This window comes from Rattus norvegicus, chromosome 13 (genome assembly GCF_036323735.1).
Source record: "Rattus norvegicus strain BN/NHsdMcwi chromosome 13, GRCr8, whole genome shotgun sequence".
Taxonomy (NCBI): Eukaryota; Metazoa; Chordata; class Mammalia; order Rodentia; family Muridae; genus Rattus; species Rattus norvegicus.
The window spans coordinates 57537907-57557939 of NC_086031.1; the positions used below are offsets into that span (position 1 = coordinate 57537907).

General features: G+C 38.3%; 1 long non-coding RNA gene across 1 annotated transcript; it reads left to right on the top strand.

Moving 5' to 3' along the window:
* Positions 1–1236: 1236 nt before the first annotated feature.
* Positions 1237–19647, top strand: LOC134481505 (uncharacterized). The gene is made up of 2 exons (XR_010057035.1): positions 1237–1529; positions 19437–19647. It is a non-coding gene; the product is annotated as an uncharacterized LOC134481505 (long non-coding RNA).
* The last annotated feature ends 386 nt before the right edge of the window (positions 19648–20033 follow it).

Sequence of the window (20033 nt, forward strand, 5' to 3'; positions counted from 1 at the left end):
ATGCATTCCTGGCCCCAAATTTGTCCAACTCTGCTATGAGTTAGAACTAGAAAGTAAAATGGTTAACCCTTCTGTTTAGAGCTTTAGGGAAACAGCAAAGGAAAGAGATTAACACTAATTCGGATTTCCCATGATATGATCGAAGATTCCCAACACTACTGCTGTAAAAACAACCTGCTTTGTTTTTTTTGTTGTTGTTGTTGTTTTGTTTTTTTTTTAATCTTTTAAAAATAAAACTGGGGATCGAACTTCTGGAGGTCCCATTTGCATTATGAGTATTTCTGAAATTTCTTTGAACAACTTTAATCTTTTGCACCGGAGTTCCAAATCCCTGCTAATTAAAAAGAGAATCTACAATGAGATAACATTTCCTCTCTCTGCCAGATTGCTCAAGTAGCAACCCGGCTGGGCAACCGCAATCATGGAAAATGATGCATCCAGTCCCTGAATTGTCATAAAAATGCCACCCTGAGTTTATTTCTCAGCAGTAAATAAAATACCAATTATTCACACTGTCTAAAGTGCATCTCCCTAAGGATAGTGATCTTCCCCGATAGTTGCTTCAGCATGAGTTTATATAGCTGAGTCACAGGTAGCTCTGGGAGGGACAGTTTCCCAAATGTCTTGAAGAAGCTGACTGCTCAAAGCTCCAGAATACCGAGGAAATGCCAATAATCAGGCAATCTAGACAATTGTACACATCCTGCTGCTAGGCTTATTTTAACGCAAATTGTCTAGGACTTTACAGAAGGTAAAGAAAAATTCAGTGATTTCTAATCTAAGTAGGAAAGCAGGTCATTGAGAGAAACTGCTTGTGGCTCCAAACTGCTTCATTAGCTAGCAGGGTTGGCAACCTCCTTCCGTGTTTTATTTTTCAAATATTTTATTAGCAGTCTCGTTAGTAACTAAACGTCCATGCATTCGTATTTCAACACATTAGCAGTAGAATCAACCACCACAATTCTGATTAACAAGAGTCACAGTAAAATCCCAGCCAAAAGTTTTGGAGAAAAATAAAAAAAATGCTTTACTGAAACACACAGAATGATCAAGAGGGCATAGCGTACGGGATTTCCGTCAGGCTGAGGGACACAACACACTGCAAGCCTCTGGCAAGGCCTGAGGGCTCCCCGAGTGCCTGAAAAGCCCCGATTATTGCAGAGCTAGAGACGTTAAAAGAACAAATATTCAAATCATCCCCCTGGAAACTAAGCCAAAATGAAACCACTAGAGACCCAAACAGCTGCACAGACCCTGTCCTGTATGCCATTGCCCGAAAATAAGGCATTCTCAGGATGCACGACAGCCATAGTTAAGTTATTTTTTTTAAAAAAAAAATAGCTCATCTTTCAATTTTATCTTGGAGAAGTCTTTCACCTCCAATAGCAAGCAATGTTCCCACTCGGCCATCCACAGTTGCTATCTGACTCTGTCTCGGGCTGTGTGGCTGCCTCTGTGGTTCTGTTTTTCTCTACGACAGTATTAGCTACTGGCAATGGGGACCTGGGGGAGACTGCAGCTTCTAACCAGTAAGTATAATTGCTCCTTCCAGGACCTCGTTCCTTACTCTAAGAGTCACATGTTCAGCCCCTGATCTACTATGCTGCTACTTGATATATTTATTATTTACTCACTGTAGATCAAGGGGGTAAGTGTTCAGAGACTGTAACAAGTAGCAATTTCTGAGAAATTAGTCATATGGAATAGTTACTGGCTTGTCTGACGGTTGTATCTGAAGGGAAAGGCCAATGAGTTCCGTGTACACTTTAACACACTGCTCATTAACTATATTAACAACCGCCCTCGCCAACAAAAACCATAATTAACAGCTTATTGGCACATAGACTGCCAGCAAAAAACATGGTTAAGTAATTGCAGGAAGCCGAGAAGCTCGCTCTAGTTCTTCAAAACTTGGAGTAAACAATCATTATGTTCAAATTCACTTATACAAACTAAAAAGAAAAAGAAAAAGAGGAAAAGCTTTATTTGAGCAGACTTCACTCTGTTTCTTGGTTGAGTTCTTTCTCACATTGTAGCTATCCTCAATGCATCTATTTCCTTGCTACATTTAACCCCCTGCTCTAAAGCTGTCATCCTCACTTGTCACAAAGATGCTTCCTCGCTAACCTGATAGGCAACCTTTTCAAACCAGATCCAACAGCCATGCCTGTCAATACATTATTTTGCTCCAGTGCCTTGTTCAGGTGTTATTTTTAAACTCACAGAACAGGCTGTGTTTCCCAATCACTGTAATTTTTTTCAATCCTTTTCGTTCACAATCCCCCTTCCACAGATATACTAAAGAAGTGGCTCTCAACTCTGCTATGACTGTGACCCTTTAATATAGTCCCTCGTGTTGTGGTGACCCCCAACCATAAAATTATTTTTGTTGCTACATTCAATTTTATTTGAATTTTAATGAATGGTTATGTAAGTGTCTGTGTTTTCCGGTGGTCTTGGGTGACCTGCGAAAGGGTCCTTTGACCCCCAAAAGGGTTGAGAACTCCTGCACTAAAAAGAACTTTCTGGAACTCCAGCCTGGGCCAAGTTCTTTCATATTTTACCTAGTTTGCCTTCATGGATCTTGGGGAAATCAGGTTTAACTTTCAGTCCCACAGTCTCCTTGTTGTCTTTACTCTCTGGACTTTAAAATAGATGTTGGTCCTACATACATGACTAATACCTCAGACCTTTTTCAGTAGGAGCTTACTTTCAATTAATAAAGAAAAAAAATGTTATCAGTGGATTGTGCTAACAAGACAAATGTCAACGTGGCTAAAAGCAAGGTAAAGAGGTAGCCAGTCCAAGTTGCTCTGGATGAGAAAGCAGGATTGTGAATTTAATTTCCCACCCATTTTTCTCCTCTAAGAGCAAGAGTTAGAAAAATTAAGACTGGAAACATAATAAGCCACAGGTCCCCTAAAGCTTCTGAATGTACACCTACCACGGGTTGATAACTACTCATTGAACTCAGAGTTCTATGTTCCCAGGACTCCACACCTGCACTTCTCGGCTCTCCTCAATGGACAATATTAACTATTTTTGACAAGGTCATCTCTCTCACCCTGGTTGAGTCTCTGTCCTAGTTGACAACTTGCATCTTCTTTCTCATTGAACCACCACAGGAGGCTTATTCAGGTACCTGCTACGCTGGCCAGAGCACAGGGAGTGTTTCTATGTGCGGTGACTGTTCACTCCCACGCAGTGCTGACTTGAACTTCTAGACAAAACCCTCTGTGTTCTGGTACTTGTTCAAGATCAAACCTCTTTCGGAGGAAAACAGCAGCTTTAACCTGAGTTTCCAGGGGGAAACCTTAGAGGTTGAAGCCTTTCAAACTCAGAATAGATGAAATAAATCTCCAGTTTTAAAACATGAGTCTGCTAATAACAAAGGGGGTAAATTATATGTACTCAAGAAAAATATAAGATAGGAGCGCGCTAAGATAGAAAAGAGGAAACTTTTCAATTCCAAAATTGGACTGCTTTCCTAATGTTTTCACATTTGAGAACTGTTTCAAGACAAAAGTATCCTTAATGGTATTTTCCATTTATATGGCATAAAAGCTATACAGGAGTTATTGTTACTTTGCACTGGATAGTTAATAAAGTGACAGACTATACATCCTATTTACTACTAGCAAGCAGCTCCCGCCCAGGAGATTTTATTCATTGAATCTACTACTCACCCAAAACCACCTGAGCACATTGCTCAGCCCAGGTTTCTCAGGAAACTGCAATTGAGTCCATGGTCCTGATTTAATAAAACCCACCTCTGTGTTCTAAGATTTGGAAAATACTTGAATATATATTACATCTCTTACTGAGATAGGCGTCACTGATGTTTTGTTAATGGAAAGACTTAGCTTTTGACATGAAGAAACAAAGTATCTCAGTGAAATTTAAACTCTGGAATTTTGTCTGCAAGTAAATGTCCCTGGGAAATAAATACTACTATTCTCTCCATTTTACAGATTAAGAGAGATTTGCGGTCATGGAGTTACACTGCATCCATATCTCCAAACACTGATCTACGTCAATGGTGCTCCCTATTGGCCTTCAAAACCCATACCCATGAGTGCTGCCCCTTGGCACAAGTTCGGACAAATCCTTGCACTGGGTTTGTTGGTTGAACATTTAAAGGGTTGAGAGAACATAATAAGTGGACACAAAATCTGCCTTATTAATAAGCCAATTTTTTCAAACATAAATTAGCAGATGCCAGTAGTAACGAAAGTTAGACACAAAAGCATAAAAAAAACCAATGATGAACAGAGTGGAGGTTATGTGCACTGCCTTATGCTCTTACGAAGAGGCATCCAGTGTGCGTGAAAGGTCCCTTATGAAACTAGGAATGTTTAATGTTAAAGCTCTATAAGCAATTCTCTTATAAATTCTTCAGTACATCTATAACTACTTGGCAGTTTTTCCTGAAAATTATCTCAGAGGAGAAATGTATTTGCTGCCAACTTCAAGAAAATGTAGAATAACTTACATAATCTTAAGTTCTTATGACAGGCTTATTCTTTTTTCCCTACTTCCCAGAAGGCCAGGATTTTTAAGACCTTTACTTTCTAAATACTCAGCTTTAGCTCTAGTTCTAAGAATCAAAGGGATAAAAAAATAAAAGGAGAGAGTTAAATTGCCCAAATTTGATTGTTGATTATTGCCTCTGTGATAATTATTTGATCTTCAAACCCTCTTTGCTTATTTTGTTCTATTTAATAAACTCAGACAAATTTGAGAAATTTTTTGTGATATGAGTAGTCATTGCTTAAGTTTCTCAGAAACTCAAGTAAGATGACAAATCAAAAGGAGTATTGTTTTTGTTTAGTTTTGCACTGCAGACTAAACTTTTGGGATGATGCATTCAGAACTATGGTATATCTCAGAGGTCCATCACCTGCCTAGCAAATACAAGGTTCATCACCTAGCACTTGCCTAGCACTGCCTCCCAAATATATTGGACTAAAAGTTATTTTTATATATTATATTAAGAGGCATTCTTCTATAAAGCCCTCTGTTTTATGAGACTGATATTGACTTTGCCAGTTACTAGCCTCCTAGCCACCCCTAGTTTGGGTGTTAAAATGGGCAATTCACAATCAATGTTACATACTTTGTAGTTTCCCAGAACACCTAAACAGGCAGTTGCACAACAACTAATATCATATATTATATGAAGGTTTTTTGTTTGTTTGTGTGTGTGTGTGTGTGTGTGTGTGTGTGTGTGTGTGTGTGTGTTCACAGTGCTATGGATTAATCACAGAGCCTCAAGGATGTAAGGCAAGAATTCTACCAATAAACTCCACTACCAATCCTACCTTTGTCTATCAACTTTAAGAACTACAAAATATTTTGTAAATAGTAAGCCAATTCCAACTCGCTGTCAGAAAATTCAAGATTCCAGAGGAAACTTGAGAAAAATACAATAAAGGGGGAAGAAAACACTAAATATCTGAAGGACAATTAGGTGGCAGAACTAATGCATTTGGCTTAAATAATAACGATACAAGTTTATGCTAGTGCCATTTCCCGTGAGTTTGGGAGCGCCATCTCCTGTGCTCACACCACCCTTTGGTTTTATATCACATAGCAAGGAAGCTCATTGTGCTTAAAACAGCTTTGCCTCCATCCTCTTAAAAAAAAAAAAAAGATTCACAGTCATGAAAAGTACTTTGTCTGCCAGGCCATTAGACAAATTCCTACTTACTCTTAACTTCAAAGTTATTTTCTCCGAGGCATTCAGACTTCTGTGTCACACATGCCATAACTTCTGCCTTTATGCTGCTATTACACTCCTAGAACTCACCACCACTGCCGTGTTTGGAACACACAGTTGGGAATGTTTGCACCCATGCATGCCATAGAGTGAAAGTCAAAGATAACTCTAATTGCTCCAGAAAGCACTAGATGAAAATCTACAGACACAGAGAACTGGGCTTGGAGTTACATATACAAAAGGATGAGAAAATTTCTGCCATCAAGAAGCTTAACACTAATAACAACCAAATTTCAGCTCACATCTTCAGGTGACTGGTGACTTATCTAGTTCTACACCAAACCCTTTATTTCCTGCTGGTCAGTGCTTTGTTCTTCCACAACCACAAAGACTTTCCCAGTTTTTTAAGGAGGTTGGACAATTTTTTTACCTTATGATTCACATATCTGTGGCTAGTGTTCCCCTTCTACCTTATTCCCATGTTTGAACTCCATTTGCAGATGAGGACTTTGAGAGGGCCAGTCATAATAACCACATAGAAACAAAGTAGCCATGATAGCCAAGAAGGGGGGTTTGCTTGGACTCAACAACATGGATGTCCATGCACCAAGGCTGGCCTGGCTACAGTTGCTGCTGAATGCCAGATCTGCCAACAGCAGAGACCAACACTGAGCCCCAGATAGGGCACCATTCCTCGAGGTGACCAGCCAGCAACCTGGTAGCAGGTTGACTACATTAGACCACTTCCTCCATGGAAAGGACAACATTTTGTTCTTACTGGAGTAGATACTTATTCTGGTTATGGATTTGACTTTCCTACATGTAATGTTTCTGCCAAACCACCATCTGTAGACTGATAGGATTTCTTATCCACCAACATGGTATTCCATACTATATTGCTTCTGACCAAGGAACTCATTTCACAGCCAGAGAAGTACAACAATGGGCCCACGATCCTCGAATCCACGGGTCTTACCATGTTCCCCACCACCCTGAAGGAGCTGGTCTGGTAGAAAGATGGAGTGGCCTTTTAAAGGCACAGTTGCACACCAACTAGGTGGTAGCAGCATGATGGGCTGGGGCAGGATTCTTCAGAAGGCAGCATATATTTGAATCGGCATCTGATTTATGGTATAATTTCTCCCTTAGCCAGGATCCATTGGTCCAGGAATGAAGGGGTGGAAAAGGGAATAGTTCCACTCACTTTCACTCCTAGTGACCCACTAGGAAAGTTTTTGCTTCCTATCCCCACAACCCTAAGTTCTGCTGACCTAGAAGTTTAGGTTCCAGAGGGGGAAGTGCTCCTACCAGGAGGCACAACAAACATTCAGACATCCCCCTAGTCACTTTGGGCTTCTAAGGCTAAGAAAGAAGTAACAGTTGTTGGGAGGATGAAGGGGGTGGTGATAGGTCCATATTACCATGGAGAAATCGGATTGCCTCTCAATAGTGGAGGTAAGAAGGATTATGTCTGCAGTGCAGGAGAACCTTCAGGGTGTCCCTTACTGTAGACTCAACTAACAAAGAGAAATATAATCTTTTGTTTAGAAATAAACAAAGCAAATTTTAAATATAAGCTCTGATTTCCCACACCCTCCCCCTTACTAGACCATTCAAGTTAGGGGACAGTGTTCCATAGTTCTGCTTTTAATGTCCATATTTCTTCTTGGCCACACATTCAACACTTATTCTGAAACGCTTGCCTCCTTCAGTTGAGCTACCTTAATTTATTTACCTGACTATCACGTGATATGAAGTAGAAACTCAATGCATATTTATTACATATTTTTAAAAGCTTTCTTTTTTTCCAGTAAAAGGAAGCTATAGTCAAGTCAACAGCCTTTAAAATGTCCAAGATGCAATTGAGATTTTAATTTTTGCTGCCAGCGAAGGTCAAGAATTTACAAGTTTTAACAAACATCTTAAGTGAAGCTTTTTTGAACATTAAAGAGTGTGGAAAAAAACCCACACCTCTCCTGTCATATTTCTCCTATTTCTCCAGAGACTGTTAAGTACTGTCTCTAGAACACAACTTTTCTTAAATCCACATCAAGCTAAATATATTGAGGGAGGAACGAATTAGGGAAATTTACTTAAGTTAATTTAGAGAAAATTAAATAACATGAAGGAGATAATTAAAAGCAGATGTGAAGCCCAAAGCGCAGTTTTAAAACACTAAATGACTGATAGGCTCACTATCTTATACATCCACCCCATGGCATTATAATAAGGTGTTTGAGTCCCAACACCTATGACATGGCAGCTGGAACTTCTGCCTTCATGTAAGAGGTTAGCATTTTCTCTGGGTCTTGTGGTCTGTGTTTAACATAACTTACAGTAACATTCCATGCAGTCACAAAGGCTTGATAGGATTCTATTTTATTTGTTTTCTCTTTTACAACATATCAGACACTGCGTGAGAGCACCTGCAGCAGACAATATTCATTCATTACGAGAAAGTGCTTCAGGATTCATTCTTATAAGGAATTCTTATAAAGAAGAAATCCTCTTTATAGTCATACTATAAACAGGTAACCTAACAAAATGTGCGAGATAAAGAGGCAACACACCTCTTCTCTGAGTCTTTTTCAAATGCTAACTAACTTCTCCATTCCCGGACCAAGTGCAGGGTTTCACACATCTATTTGCTTTCATTTTTTTTCAAAATTTTTTTTGAAGTGTGAGAGTGTGTGTGTGTGTGTGTGTGTGTGTGTGTGTGTGTGGTGTGTGATTTTGTGTGTGTGTGTGTGTAGTGTGTGTGGTGTGTGTATGTGTGTGTGAAGTGTGTGTGGTGTGTGTGTGGAGTGTGTGTGGTGTGTGTATGTGTGTGTGAAGTGTGTGTGGTGTGTGTGTGGAGTGTGTGTGGTGTGTGTGGAGTGTGTGTGTGTGTGTGTGGAGTGTGTGGTGTGTGTATGTGTGTGTGGAGTGTGTGTGGTGTGTGTGTCGAGTGTGTGTGTGTGTGTGTGGTATGTGGTGTGTGTGTGTGGAGTGTGTGTTGTGTATGTGTGTGTGGAGTGTGTGTGGTGTGTGTGTGTTGTGTATGTGTGTGTGGAGTGTGTGTGGTGTGTGTGTGTGGAGTGTGTGTGTGTGTGTGGAGTGTGTGGTGTGTGTGTGTGTGTGTGTGTGTGTGTGTGTGTGTGTGTGTGTGTGTGTGTTTCTGGGTTGCTGTACATGGGTGGAATGCCCATGGTATGAGAAAAGTCTATCAGATCTTTGAAGCTAAAGTTATTATAGGCATTTACTCCTGCCCTTTTTACCTTAAACAAACATAATTAATTAAGAATAGCAAATACTAAATTCTTCTATGTATCATATTGAACATTTTACTCTGCTGTCTCAAATACCAGTCCCCAGTACACACACACACACACACACACACACACACACACACACACACACACACCCGCACACACGCATGCATGCACCAGCTACTTCCTACACTACAAATGTGATGTGTGCCATATGTATTAAATTAAGGCTGCCAGTTGATGATGTCACTAGAGCTAGACTAGAGTCATTAGCGCATTTAAAGTACATGAGAATCACATGGTTAAAGAAATCTACGACAATGTGTAGAAAACAGTGTAAAGGCTCTTGATATTACTGTTTCGTCACGTATTGTGTGGTGTAAACTAAGCTTGTTGCGGCGGGGGGATAGTAATTGTTTGTAAATAAATCTTTTAAACACCTATAATGGAAAAGTAACAGCACATAATTAATAAAAAAAGAAAATAATATTAACTGTTCATTTCACAAAAACTAATGATGAAGGTAAGTTAAGTTTTAGAAAATAATTAGCATTTATCCACTACCAAAGGGCTATAATAACATCAACAACGACAAGAGAATCCAGAGATACAAACCATTCCTGAACTCGTAACTATTTTAATAAGGCTATGCCTTCTTTGACACTTTTGGATACAAAGAATAAGTTAATATAGTATGCTATAAAATGCATCTTTTCATTTAGAGTAAATGCTGTCATACATTAATTTTTCTGCATTATTTAAAGTTAGTTTTTAGTTGTATGTGGGGGTAAGTATGAAAGCACAAAGGTGCCTGGAGCTGGAGAACCAGGCAGTTTTGGCTGCTATGCCAATGTTGGGAACTGAACGCAGGTCCTCTTCAAGAGCAGTACATATTCTGAACGGATGAGCCATCTCTCCTCCCTGCAGTTTTAATTATTTGAGTATAGCACTTTTCTTGTACATAACAAAAGTGGCTCTCAATGTGTCAGTTGATCTAGTAGAGGTCTAACTTTTCAAACATTCAGTAGTACCTATTTTATAGAATTCTCAATACATGACTTTTAGAAAACACATAATTCTCATCGTAAGTCAGTTTCTTAACCTAATTCATGAAAAGAAGCATTTTGGAGATTCATGCTTTAATGCTTTAAAAAGATGTAGCATTTTAAGTAATTAATACTAGTGTAATTTCTTAAAAGATGTGTGTGCATGAGCATGTGTGTGTGTGTCTTTGTGTGTGTAGAAGTATTTCTTATTAAAAAGGGAATATAAATTTTGGTGATTCCTCCTATTAAATTAAGTAACTAATAAATAGGATATCAGATTGTTTGCACTCTTTACATAATGTGTCATAATACTCAAATCAGCTGCAACATTCTACTAAGAGCAAGGTCAGTTATGACAATTCACAATTTAATTTTAGATTCAGTTATAGGAAAGATCAACCACCAGCAGCTCACAGCCCCCAACTGTCCTTTCTTCGGATTTTATAAACATTTTATTGTAATGCAGTATCGTGAACAGAACTGGACCTTTTCAGATATTCTCAAATCCTAGCAAATACAAGCCTTGTAAGGCCTTTGCATATGTCATCCAGTTTATATGAAGCCATCCTGAGCGAGGATGGTCCCAATCTAATTAAACAGTAACCTTTTACGGTGGAATCTGGGTACAGGGTCACAGACACAGAGGCGGGCCTATAAAAAGAACACCATGTAAAACAAGCCAGAAATAGAATTTGTGCTTCATAAGACAGGAGACTCCTAAGATGCCAGTAGCCATCAATATGTAGTATAAAACCCTGGACCAGAGTCTCTTTCCATAACCCCCAAAGCAATATCCTCTGCTCACACTTCCGCTTACATTGTGTCCAGCCTTCCCTGAGACAGGAATCTGTTGCTTTAAGCTGTGACCAGTGGTACTCTTTGGAACGGTGACACCAAGAGACATAGCCATCAAGAGAATATGGTTACTATTGACTCGTGGGATACTTTCACAGTGCAGCAGCAAAGATTATTAAGTCCCACAGGGAAGGTATAGATTTCAAAGTCTAAAATATTGACTATTTGGCCCTTTGAAGAGCCAATATGATAACCTGAGGTAGAGTATCTGAACTATAAAATGTCCTTAATGAAGCTGATGCTGAATACAAAAGTGTACCCCAGCAGGACAAGACAGGCCTTCTCTTCCTGCTGACTATAATAAACCCAATTAATAATAATTGAACCATGGGGGAACTAATTTGTCCATCAAATTATGTATTTGAAATTTTTCTCTCCATCACTGACATAAACACGGGTAACATTTTCTTTCAAATCAGTTGGAAATCTTTAATCAAAGTGTCTGAGAAACGGAGCATCAGGAAACTTAAGCTTTTGAAGCTTTTAGCTAATTGTGAGTATTGAAAAAAAAGTTTTACATAGATTTAAGAAATTAAACTGTCCTTATATAATCAAGGGAAGGCTATAAAAATTCAATGAAATCTCAAAGAGAATGCAATGTATAATTGAAAGAGTTTAAAAATGTGCATCAGATTATGGACCATGGGGATCTTTCTATGAACATTCTACTTCTAATTTTAAATTTTGATTTATAAAACCATAGAGAGTGACATAACTCTGTAAGGTTTACTTAGTCGATGGAGCAAAAAGTCTATCGGGGAGACTTTTGAAATGAGTTTAATAATATTTCCAAAAATTATTACTAAAATAGTCGCAATAACTTAAAAGTAAAATTAAGATTATCTACCATGAGGTGGTGAGAAGAAGGTATATCCTTTTGTTATAAGATAGAATGTTCTATAAATATCTGTTAAATCCATTTGGTTCATGACTTCTCTTAGTCTGTTTATGTCTCTGTTTAATTTCTGTTTCCATGATCTGACCATTGATGAGAGTGGGGCATTGAAATCTCCTGCTTTTATTGTGTGAGGTGCAATGTGTGCTTTGAGCTTTACTAAGGTTTCTTTTATGTATGTAAGTGCCCTTGTATTTGGAGCATAGATATTTAGGATTGAGAGTTCATCTTGGTGGATTTCTCCTTTGATGAATATGAACTGTCCTTCCTTATCTTTTTTGATGACTTTTGGTTGAAAATCGATTTTATTCGATATTAGAATGACTACTCCAGCTTGCTTCTTCCGACCATTTGCTTGGAAAGTTGTTTTCCAGCCTTTTACTCTGAGGTAGTGTCTGTCCTTGTTTCTGAGGTATGTTTCCTATAGGCAGCAGAATGCAGGGTCCTCATTGCGTATCCAGTTTGTTAATCTGTGTCTTTTTATTGGGGAGTTGAGGCCATTGATGTTGAAAGATATTAAGGAATAGTGATTGTTGCTTCTTGTTATTTTCGTGTTTGGATGTGAGATTATGTATGTGTGCTTTTCTTCTCTTTGTTTTGTTGCCAAGACGATTAGTTTCTTGCTTTTTCTAGGGTGTAGCTTGCCTCCTTGTGTTGGGCTTTACCATTTATTATCCTTTGTAGGGCTGGATTTGTAGAAAGATATTGTGTAAATTTGGCTTTGTCATGGAATAACTTGGTTTCTCCATCTATGTTAATTGAGAGTTTTGCTGGATACAGTCACCTGGGCTAGTATTTGTATTCTCTTAGGGACTCCTGTTGAAGGAATCAGATTAAGGACTGAAAGAGCTGAGGGGGCTTGAGACCCCATATGAACAACAATGCCAAGCAACCAGAGCTTCCAGGGACTAAGCCACTACCCAAAGACTATACATGGACTGACCCTGGGCTCCAACTGCATAGGTAGCAATGAATAGCCTAGTAAGGGCACCAGTGGAATGGGAAGTCCTTGGTCCTGCCAAGACTGAACCCCCAGTGAATGAAATTCTTGAGGGGAGCGCGATAATGGGGTGAGGATGAGGAGGCAAACACCCATATAGAGGGGAGTGGAAGGGGTTAGGGGGATGTTGGCCTGGAAACCGGGAAAGGGAATAACATTTGTAATGTAAATAAGAAATACCCAATTTAATAAAGATGGAAATATACTTAATTGTACACAAAAAAAATCAGATTATCCACGGTTAGTGGAATTTTAGACAAACTTACCTAATACCTTTAGAGGAACATTTACAGTAAGATATATATCCAGATAAAGTAGAGTATGACTTTCAGCACTTGGGAGGCTGAGGCAGGAAGGTCAGATGTTTAAGGCCAAGCTACTATGGCCTATCCACAAGATTCTACTTGAAAAAAAATATTTTAAGAGAAAAAAAATAGCAGGGAAGTGGAGTGATTGTTCTGCCATTGAAAGCACTGGGTGGTGCTCCAATGGATACTATGTTGGCTAGTTTTATGTCAACCTGTCACTAGCTAGAGTCATCTGAGTGGAGAAAACCTCAATTAAGAAAAATGTCTTCACAGATTGGGCTGCAGAAAAGCCTGTAGAGCATTTTCTTAATTAGGGATTGATGTAGAAAGGCCCAACCCCAATGTGAGCTGGTGGTTCTGGATTCTATAGAAAAGAAGACTGAACAAGGAATGAGGAGCAAGCCAGTAAGTAGCACTCTTCCATGTCCTCTGCAACAGCTCCTCTCCAGGCTCCTGCCATGTTTGATTTCCAGTCTTGGCTTGCCTCAATGTACTGTGACTCACAGTGTGTAAGCCAAAAGACTCTCTCCTGCCAATTTGCTTTTGGTCATAGTGTTTCATCACAGTAATAGTAACCTTAACTAGGACGTCTGATGCTATGCAAACTTTATGTGATCATAATGAAATAAGGAAAATCCTTTCCCCTTCTAGAACCTCAAATCAAACATACAGTAGAAAGTACTATAACCCCACAACGTGGGCTTTCAGGTGTGGCTGCTCTATGCCAGATTCCACAAATAACTTACAGTATTTATCTGACCAGTAATTAAAACCAATTCTGCTTCAGGAATAATTGTATTTCCATCTAATCACAAGTCTCATAATTGTCTCAGAAAATCATTTTTATGATTCAGCTATTCTAAAGATGTTAAAGAAATTCAAATAAGCCAAGGATGGTGGTACACAATGTTAAACCCAACACTTGGGCCATGGATTAAAAAAAATTCTTTGATATCAAGACCAGCCTAGTCTCTACAATACCAGGTGAGCCAAGAATTCAGAGCAAAATGACATTTCAAAAATATTTGAAAATTAAAGAAGAAATTCAACACCATTCATTTCCCCTAATTTCAAAATTTGTCATGCACTATTTTATTTGTAGAATCTTCAATATATTGACCTTTTAAAATGATTTAACTAAGTATATTAGTTAATTAGGATAATTAGGAATCATTTCACTAAATATTTATTTATTTGCCAGTCATGTTTGGTTCTACCCTAGGTCTCTGGACTATCCAGTTTCTGATTCCTGGTCATCGAGGCAGTGTGGGGTATCTGCTCCCTCTCCTGAATTAGGCTTCACATTAAAGCAAACAATGGTTGACCACTCCCACAAGTTCTGTGCTACCAATTCCCCACCATCACCACCACCACACATACACATCTTGCAATCAGGATGCTAGTTTAGTGTCCAGGTTTCTCCTTCTATAACAAGAAGATTACCTTCTCACACCAAAGATATTCTGCTATACTCATAGATCAGTGCCATGTTTCCATTGTCCTCAGAGAGGTTTTATCTGACAGCAGATGGGAGTAGATGCAGAGACACACAGTCAGACACTATACAAAAAGAGTCTAAATTGGAGGTCTGAATCAGGTCCCTCCCTTCAGAGGTTAGAAACCCCATGGAAGGGAGAATGACTGTAGAGGTCTGGAGGATAGAGGATACCAGGAGAACATAGCCCACCCACTCAACAAAGTAGGGCTCACAGACACTAAAGAGGCAAGCACAGGACCCTCATGGGTCTACAACAGGTTCTCTGTGTATTGTGCTATGGCTGTTAGGTTGGTATTTTTGTAGGAATCCTGACAGTGGGAATGAGTGTATATCTGATCCCTTTGCCTGCTTTTCCTCCTATTGGATTGCCTTGTCCAGTTTTGGAAAAGGACATTTGCTTTGTTTTATATCTTTGTTTACCTCCAGCCTTGCTCTTTCCTGGACAGGAAAAGGAGGAGGACAGGATATGGGGAAGAGGAAAATTGAGGATTGTAGTGAAGAGCTAGGAAGAGTGGAGGGAGGGGGAACTGTGACTGAAAAACTATGTGAGAGAAAAACTATTTTCAATAAAAAATATTAATAATATACTTAGTTAAATCATTTTAAAAGGTCAATATATTGAAGATTCTACAAATAAAATTAAAAAAATAATTATCTCAACAAATCTATCTGTAAATCCCACAAGTTAGAAATAATTTAAATTATTTTACAAGGTGTGAATGCACCAAGAAGTAACAAATACTTATTAGGTTGAAACCTTTGGGAGGAATGCATTTAAATACAAATATGTTTATACTTCTGGAACAATTATTGTCTCCCAATAATATAAAAAATCAGTCTATAACAGCTGAATAAGCAAGATGTTTTTAAAACATGGAAATCTGCTGAGACAGTAAGAAAAGGGGAAAAATTTACAAGCAATAAATGAAAAAATTATAAAATTGTAAAATATATACATAGATATGGATATTCATACACATCCTCTAGCTTCTGTACTTGGTATTTCTTATATACTGGATACCTCTAGCATTAAGACAAACTTTACAATTAGTGGTTTGAGACAACTACCTTTTGATTGGGTTTGTTCTATGGGTCAACAATTTAGGCAGAGCTCAGATCATCGTCTTCCAACATAATTTACTCAGTAGGATTCAGCTTAGAAAGTTAACATCTCACAGGGGTCTGATTTGGCCTCATTCACATCTGTGTTTAGCACCTGGACATGCGACCAGATTCAGGTCGAATCTTTGGCTTCTTCAAAATGGAACATCCTATATAAGATAGACTTCTTAGTTTGTGGTTCGGTATTTTTAGAACCCATGTTCCAGGAGCCTGGGCTAAGTTCTTAAGATGTTCTATGACCTTCCCTGCAACACCTTGTCCCTTTGCTTGTGGCATATTTTGGTCAAAACCATCACCTAAGGCCAGTCCAGATTAAGGAAAGATTAGATCCAAATAATAAGAAAAAAATTTGTATCTATCTTCAATTTCACTACTTGCTTGCTTACATTTTATTTCTTTAGTGAAAAAATATCTTAAGATATATTTTAAATATGAGAAACTCAGAAAGTATGTCCTAGCCCACGACACACTCATTATGCCACTAATTAACACCTCCCATATGATGAAGATTAAAGGTGGAGTTGCCAGCTTTCTAGTCTAATTCCTGCTTCCAGAAGAAAAATGTTCAACATTGGATTTCAAAGTACATGGCATCTACCCTCAGTTTTCTAAACTTTTTATTAAGAAAATATATTGAGTTCATTTCAAGTACTATTTCTACATCTATTACGATTATAAGATTTTCATCGTTTATCTTTTGAATATGATTCACTATATTGATTCCAGTACTAATATCATTTTAACGCTGAATTCTTGAAATAAATCCAACTTGGTAATAATGTATTTATGTATCCTATTAAAGTATCATTTTGATTTAAATTCTAATATTGCATTTTGGGTTTTTGCATCTATCTATATGATGAATTGCTTGTGTTTTTCTGGGTTTTTTTGTTTGTTTGTTTTTTTTTTTACTATAGTCATCAAAGTTTGCTAAGAGCTTATTCAGACTCTGGGGGAGGGGAGAAGTAAAGTTTATCCCATCTCCCATTTTTTTCATTTCCTCTTTTTTTCTTCCCTTCCTGAACAATTCAATGTTGAAGTTATTAACAGAGAGAGAACAAGAAAAGCACTAACACTTATTCAGTGGGGGCTGAGTGAAGTAAAGAATGGCATTTACAGGTAGAGATTTGGCATGAGGTATCAGACTTTGACTATATAAGGGTGTATTCATACATTCAACATAATGGGCTCTATATAGCAGAGTTATCTGATCTAATGGGGCCAAGTGGTATGAAGAGGTGCCCCAATTGGAGAGTATAAATTATTAGTAGCTTTCTTATCACCATGACTGGGTGCCTGCTACAAGAATGCTTTATTTTGGTCAGTATTTCAAAAGTCTAAGTGTAAGTTCGTATAGACTTACCAACCTATGACAGTCAGTATCACGATGTCTCATGAGCAGAGAGAGCATCAGATCTATCAAGCCTCATGGGTCATCAACAATCAAGTAGATCTCCTCTGTCTTTTCCCAATGTCTGGAAATTGCTCACAGACATACCCAGAGATGTGTTTTACTAAAATCCTAGATATTCATTAGTTCTATTGAGTTAGGAATCAAGATTAACTCCTACAAGTCCCAAGCAAGCTGAGGATGATATCTGTGGAATCAAGTAGAAGAATGAAGGCATCTAGGCTAACATGTTGCTAAAAGCCCTTTCTAGTTTAGGAGAAAATTCACATGAGACAGTGATTCACATGCTACCAGAGAGGTAGCAGAACTACAGCCAAGAGAACAATGTAGATAATCTAATTGTAGCAGGTCAGCACATGAGCACAAACAAGGGAGAAATCATGAAAAAGAAGAGTGTTTAGTGTTGGAACCCTTACAATTTAAGAATAGATGAATGCAGCAAATGTTTGGCATGAGGCATGAAAGCTCAAGCTGAAGAGAGGTATGTAAACATGGGGCCTCCAAGCACAGGTACTCAAGTCCAAATGGAATGAGGTTTATATCCAAATGTAGGACAAATGGGGAACTGGTACAAAGTAATATATTAAAGAAGAATTTCCAGAGTTTTCATTATTTAAGAAGGGACTTATAAAATAGAAAAAGCAAGAAGCTACAATGAACCTAGTGTACTGTATTAATTATAGATATGATGGAAATCGACTCAGCATGAACTGGACATAGCCTCAGTGTGGAATTGTGATCTTAATCTAGAGAGATGGGAAATTCTAATTGTATGTATGAACATAATGAATACACATTTATTTGCATAAAACCAGTATATTATACATTCCCTAGCTCTGCCCATGGAGTCAGAAAACATTACCACATCTGTGAACCTAGGTGCAAAGAAAAAACACCCAACTGGATGACTAGGTCCATTTGATTGTCAAGAGATGGAATGATCTATAATCACAGCAAAATGGTCTTGGGCTATCTTGAGTGTCCTTTATAGTCATTCATTGTCCATTTTGCATATGACGTGCCATCTTCATGATTGTCAGATAAAATCTGGTGAAATGAATTAAGAGGTCACTAGCTTCCACGACCTGAAAAGCTTAGCGGGAACCAGGAAACATGTGAGACCTGTAGCAGAGATCTCCCCCTTCTGACCCATCACTTATCTACTTGATACTCCCACAAATATGTATGGAAGAATGTCTTCATTTTTTTTATTGGCTTTTCTTCTCTGGAGCCTTCATAACAATGTTTCCACACATTTGAATGTTATACAGACTAACCCAGAGCTATGCTGCTAGACCACAGTCATTAGCATTTGGCTTGAGAATAAGCTATTCCCTTTGACATAGAGCTGTGTTTTTGCAGTAACACACCCATTATCAAGGATCATGGTAAATTTCTTGAGTCTGACTCTGCAATTCTGTTTTTCCCTAAAGATTTCCCATTCTTCTTCAACAGTCAAATTAGTACCAGGGTTGAGAAAAAATGCAAGATGAGGCTTAAAATATGTTGTGAGAGAAAGTAAAGAGTGACTAACTGGGACAAATTGAAAGGACATGGAATTTAATGTACAACGTCACAACTGGGTCGGACACTGGAGCTAGCAAACAAAGCATGATTTCAAGATATACTGTTAGGGTTAAAGACCTCCTTAGTTACCCCAGTTACCTCTCTTCATCCCCTTAGTCCAGACCCTGCTGATTAGGCAGATAACATACAACTGGGACAAAGAAATTACTATAATAGGTTAAAGTAATTGATAAAGTAGCAGACTATACAGCACTATAGTAACAAAACACCTCCAAAGCTCAGAGAGAGAGATAAAATGATTACATAATTAAACATTGATGTTCCCATGAAATAACTTTTTATGCAAGAATAACAATCAACAATTTATAATGAGTACCAGATTTTACAAATATTAACACATCAAATTATTAGTGATCATCATGAACATTGCAATCAATAGGACAAATCAAGGTGGTCAATGACCTAGAAAAGCTCATTTGAGAGTGTCATGCTCTCGGAAGGATGGCTGCATCTCTGAGTCAGATCTATGTGGATTCTTTTGACCCCAAATCTAATCCTGAGTCCTTGACCTAGGACAAGAATTCACAGAATGGGTGAAACCAAATTCCAATTTCTTATAGTCTGATATATCATCTGCTTAATATAACAATTGAAGAGACAATCTGTATTAATTAGAATCCCACTTGGATAATGAAAGATTTATTTTCTTTCTGTGCTATCATTCTTGCTTTGTATACTTTAAATCTACTATTAGGTGTTTATTCACTTAGCATATAATATATAATTTTGTTTCATTTGTTTTTTCAGACAGGGATACATAGCCCTGGATGCCTTGGACCTCACCTTGTAGACCATGCTATCCTCAAATTTAGATCTACTCACCTCTGCCTTCACAGCACCAGGATTAAAGGCATGTACCACCGTGCCCACCCCTCTACTTTTTCATTTCTGTGTACATGAAAACGTGCCACAGTAATAGCAATAAAAAGCAGCAATGAGGCAGCCATGTTATAAATGTGAGACGAGCTTCCTTCACTCCTTGGGTGCCGCTACCCCTCCTTTGCAAGGGGAACTGACTTTCCAATACTATATCTGCATCCTGGAATGTGGTTTGGTTCAAAGAAAAACAATGAATTAAGAGCCATTTCTTCCATAAGACATCAAAAAGCTCACCGCACACCTCCATTCCCAGAGCTCATGGCAAACAGAATAATCATGTTTCTATTCACACGTTAGCTAGTTCTAGACCTGAAGGATAAATCGGGGAATGGCTACTGGACTATAATTAGCATCATTGTCTGCCTTGGGAGCTTTTAGTTATCTCTATCTTAGCTTCTTCTTGTCCTAAGTGCATTGTGGTAAGAGAAAGTGGTATTAATCATCTCTATTCTCTGAAGTACATTG